This window comes from Chrysochloris asiatica, unplaced genomic scaffold (genome assembly GCF_000296735.1).
Source record: "Chrysochloris asiatica unplaced genomic scaffold, ChrAsi1.0 scaffold00041, whole genome shotgun sequence".
NCBI classification, from domain to species: Eukaryota; Metazoa; Chordata; class Mammalia; order Afrosoricida; family Chrysochloridae; genus Chrysochloris; species Chrysochloris asiatica.
The window spans coordinates 5,115,556-5,120,936 of NW_006408559.1; the positions used below are offsets into that span (position 1 = coordinate 5,115,556).

The following is a 5,381-nucleotide window of genomic DNA, read 5'->3' on the forward strand; positions in this document are numbered from 1 at the left end:
TCCCCTCTCCCACTTCGGGGAGCTCAGGAATTCAGGAGATGAACTCGCAAACTTTCTTGGATACAGGCCAGACCCTATCTCCAGAGCTAAGATCAAAGCTGGGCTATGAAGAGCTCAGTTACTATCTTTTTGCCAAGCTTTGAAGACAGGGTGTTAAGGGTTCAAGTTCTGCATTTGCTCCATACATGCTGTGTGACCTTGAGGAAGGTCACTTCCCCTCTCTGGGCTTCAGAATCCCCCTCTGTAAGCAGGCCTAGCTGGGTCCTGATGGCATGTTGTTTTCTGTGGTACAGTAGGACTGCCCCTAACTATGACCCTGAAGATTCTTAGAGGAAATCACTTGATGATGACAAGAAATGCCCTGGTTCAGACCAGCAGCAGAAATCTGATTCTACTGTTACCAGAACAAGAGAGGTTCCTGGGAAAAGACAAGAGCTGAACTTTCCTGAGCCATGGGATCTGGCTGGTGGAAGGGACTTTTCCTGGGTTCTAGGCTTTGTGGGGAGTCCTGGTGTGGTGCTATGGGTTAATGCACTGGATTGCAAGGTCAGCAAGGTAGGTGGTTCAAGCTCACCAGCTGCTCCGTGGAAACCCTATACAGATAGGGTATCTATGGGTTGGAATTGACTTGACGGCACGTAACAACAAAAAGGGTTTATGGGGTACCCTTCCTGTTGCCTCAGTATCTCCGACATTAAAGGCAGAGTCACCTTCTCCCATGGCCTTCTTCACTGAGGAGGCGGAGGAAATAAAAGAGCCATGTGGGTCTGTGGCCTGAAGGCACCGAGAACTCATCTAGGGTTGGTAAGGAGCCCACAGATTGACAGGAGGTCAGAGTTCAGTGTGGGAATGGGTGGAGCTTAAAGGCCTGCTTGGTGGTTAAGAATCTGGAGCTCCAGGTCTCCAGCCCAAGTGCCCCAGATTTCCGTTCTTTCCTGGCAGGGAGACCTAGAAGTGACATGGGCCTTTGGGTGGCCATTCAATTGGATGGCACTACTTATTGCCCAGGGAGCGTTGGGGCCCCTCAGATGCTAGAAGCATAATTTGACCACTGTGTCCCGGGGCTTCCCCAGTGAGGAGCCGTGCACACTGCTGATTCCTTGTCATTGTTAGGTGCTGCATAGATGGCTCTGAGTCACAGTGACCCCATGCACAACAGAAGGAAACCCTGCCCAGTCCTACAGTGTCCTCACAATCGTTTTTATATGTGAGCCCATTGTTACTGCCACTGTGTCAATCCATCTTGTTAAGGGGGTTCCTCTTTTTCGCTGACCCTCGACTTTATAAAGCATGATGTCCTTCTCCAGGGACTGAGCTCTCCCAACAACATGTCTAGAGTATGTGAGAGAAGTGTTACTATCATTGCTTCTAAGGAGCAATTCTGGCTGCTCCTTTTCCAACACAGATTTGTTTGTTCTTCTGGTACATCCAATATTCTTCACCAACACCGTAATTCAAATGCTTCAATTCTTCTCCAGTCTTCTTATTCATCGACCAGCTATCACATGCATATGTTGTCGTTGTGCCATAAAGTCGGTTCCGACCCATAGCGACCCTGTATAGAGTTTCCGAGGAGCGACTAGTGAGTTTGAACAGCTGACTTGAAGTTCAACCAACACTGCAGTCCAGCACATTAACCCACAACACCACACTAGGACTCAGAGGTGACTGAGAATACCATGGCTTCTTAGGTCAGACACACCTTAGTCCTCCAAGTGACATCTGTGTATTTTAATCCTTTAAAGAGTTCTTGTATATTCTCTTTGCCCAACACGATATGCTGTTTGATTTTTTTTTTTTTTTTTTTGACTGCTGCTTCCATGAATGTTGATTGTAGACCCAAGTAAAATGAAATCCTTGACAATTTCAATGTTTTATATGTTTATCACCACCACTCATTTGTCAGTTTGTTGTACTGTGGTGGCTTGTGAGTTGCTGTGATTCTGGAAGCTGTGCCACTGGTATTTTAAATACTAACAGGGTCACCCACGGTGGACAGGTTTAAGATGAGCTTCCCGATGAAGACAGACTAGGAGGAAGGAGTGACAAACTACTTCTGAAATCAAACAACATATTGCATTAGGCAAATCTGCTGCACAAAACCTTTTTAAAGTGCTGAAGAGCAAAGATGTCAGCTTGAGGACTAAAGTGCGCCTGACCCGAGCCATGGTATTTTCAATAACCTCATATGCATGTGAAAGCTGGACAGTGAATTAGGAAGACTGTAGAAGAATTGATGCTTTTGAGTTATGGTGTTGGAGGAGAATATTGAAAGTGCCATGGGCTGCCAAAAGAACCAACAGATCTGTGTCGGAAGAAGTGCAGCCAGAGTGCTCCTTGGAGGCCAGGGTGGCCAAACTTTGTCTCTCATACTTTGGACATATTGTCAGGAGTAAACAGTCGCTGGAGAAGGACATCATGTTTGGTAAGGAGAAGGGTCAGAGAAAAAGAGGAAGACCCCCAATGAGATGGATTGGCCAAGTGGCAGCATCAATGGACTCAAACGTGGTAACAATAGTGAGGTTGGCCCAGGATCCGGCAATGTTTCGTTCTGTTGTGCATAAGGTCGCTATGAGTCGATATCAACTTGATGGCACCTAACAACAACAACAACAACAACAACATTTATTTATCATGATGCGGTTTATTGGTCCAGTTGTATTTGCTTTATGTTCAGGTGTAATCACACTGAAAGCTGGAGTTTTTGATCTTCAGCACCAAGTGCTTTGAGTCCTGTATTTTCAGCAAGCAAGGTTGTCATCTGTATACTGCAGGTTGTTAAGGAGTCTTCCTCCAATACTCATGTGACCTTCTTCTTCACATAGACCAGCTCTTCAGATTATTTGTTAAGTGTGTAGATTGAATAAATATTATGAAAGGATACAACTCTGATGCACACCTTCCTGATTTTAACACACGTAGTATCCCCTTGTTCTACTAAAATGATTGCCACCTAGTCTAGTTACAGGGTCTGTAGGAGCACAATGAAATATTCTGGAATTCCCATACTTGGCAATGTTATTCATAATTTATTAGGATCTACATAGCTGAAGAAGGAGCTCTGGTAGCATAATGGTTATGGATCGGGCTGCTAACCTCAAGGTAGGCAGTTCGAAACTACCAGCTGTTCTGCAGGAGAAAGATGAGGCTTTCTGATCCCATAAAGATTTACAGGTTTGGAAACCCTGTACAGGGTCACTGTGAGTCAGAACCAACTCCACGGTACTTAACAACAACAACATAGTTGAATAAGGAGCTCTGGTAGCATAGTGGTTACGAATCAGGCTGCTAACCTCAGGGTCAACAGTTCGAAACTCCCAGCTGTTCCACGGAAAAAAGATGAGTCTTTCTGCTCCTGTAAAGATTTACAGCCTCGGAAACCCTGTACAGGGTTGCTATGAGTCAGAACTGACTCCACAGCACTTAACAATAGTAACAACATAGTTGAACGTCTTTGTAGCATCTTGCTGGTATTCTCTGATCTCAGATCAAGTATTGATCCACTTGGCAACAATGCTATCTCTTCATTCCTCATCCTCTTCCGAATCCTGTTTGAATTTCTGGCAATTCTTTGTCGATGAATTGCTGTAGTGGTTTTTTGAAACATCTTCATCAAAAGTTTTCATGTGTGTGATACAAATGATATTGCTAGATAATTTCTGCATTCTGTTGGATCATCTTTCATTGGAATGGGCACAAATATGGATCACTTCCATTGGCCGGGTAACTGTCTTCTACGTTTCTTGGCAGACATAAGTGAATGATTCAGTATCACATCCATTTGTTGAAGCATCTCATTTGGTATTCTTTCAATTAGTGCAGCCTTGTTTTTTTTTGCCAATGCCTTCAGGGTAGCTTTTACTTCTTCTGTTAGTCCCTTCAGTTCTTGATCATATGCCACTTCTTGAAATGGTTGAACATCTAACATCAACATTTTCTTTTGGATACAGCGACTCTTTATATTCCTTCAGTCTTCTTGTGACGCTTCCTGCATTGTTTATCTTTTTTTTTTTTTTCACCCATAAAATCCTTCAGTATTGCAATTTCAAGCTTGAATTTTTCTTCTGTTCTTTCAGCTTGAGAAATATCCTGTGTGTTCTTACCTTTTTGTTTTCTAATGATAACTTTGATTTTTCCTTAAAACCCAGGAATATACCACCAGAGACATGGATGCCTGCTGGGGCCTGGTGTTGTCCTGTGGACACCGATGGTTCCAGCACTGATAGACCATATGGACACTGCAGAGGCATGCCGCCTGCCCAACCTGGGCTGCCGAGGTCATGTCAGGGTTCTGTAGTGCCGAGGTTCAGATTATATCCCACTGGGAGATTCTCTAAACCCTGAAGGGCCTTTGGGTGAGCTCAGGAGATGCTGGGGACACAACTTTAAACACAACTTGCTTTCCATCCTGATAGTACATAGGATGGCCACATGTCCCATGAACCTCTCAGACAAGCAGGTTTGAACCCGGGGCTTTACAGGACCAACACAGACTATTATTTGGAGGGTCTTCCTCTATTTGACAGAGTCAGCCAAGACCCCAGCTTGTGGAGTTTGTGCCCTTCTCACTGGGAACCCGGGACTGGTCTTGAGATGAGCCACAGACTCTGTCCTCCCTGATGATGTCTTGAATCCCTGCCTGCCTTCTGTGGAGTCCAGTGTGGGAGCCAGGCTTTCTCTTCCACACAAACTGTCTTATTCAGGGAGAGAGAGCCCTCCTGGGGCTGGTCTACTTCGCCTCAGATTTATGAGGAAATGTGAGGTGTTTAATATCCCTTTGCTGGCAGGTTCAGCCTGGGGTGCTGCTGACATCAGGAAATCAGCATGGCGGCTGGGGGAGGGGGCTGTGCTCACAAAGAGCTGTGGGACACATGAAAGCTTCCAAGTTGCAAGATGAGTGATCAGCTCTGTCGTTGTAATGCCAATGGCCTTGGGCAAGTGTGTGGCCGTCTTTCTTGTAGAAAGTGTTCTGCAAGAAGAGTGGGCGCTCCTCAGCTGCCTTTGTCTAGAACTTTCCTTTTCCTACACCATCTTCCCAAATACTGCTATTGTTGTGAGTTGCCATGGAGTCAACTCTAACGGTGACATCTTGGATGACAGAAGGAAATGTTGCTTGGTCCTGTACCATCTTCAAGGTCACTGCTAAGTTTGAGTTCATTGTTGTGGCCACAATGTGGTACATTGAGGGTCCCCCAAATACAGTCACACACATTAATTCCAAGTGGCTACTGGATAGATGGATGGTCTCAGGAGACCTGAAATCTGACCCCAATCCTGCCGCTCACCAACTGTGTGATGTTCTGTGCTGAAAAGGGTTACCCTGAAGTGGGTGGGGCTCCAGCTTTAGGACTGTGTAGTCACCTGTGCAAGGAGCTTTGGTG

General features: G+C 45.5%; 1 protein-coding gene across 2 annotated transcripts in view; it reads right to left on the bottom strand.

Moving 5' to 3' along the window:
• Positions 1-5,381, bottom strand: part of PLXNA4 (plexin A4) — a 482,253-nt gene that overhangs the window by 85,582 nt on the left and 391,290 nt on the right. The window lies entirely within an intron of this gene.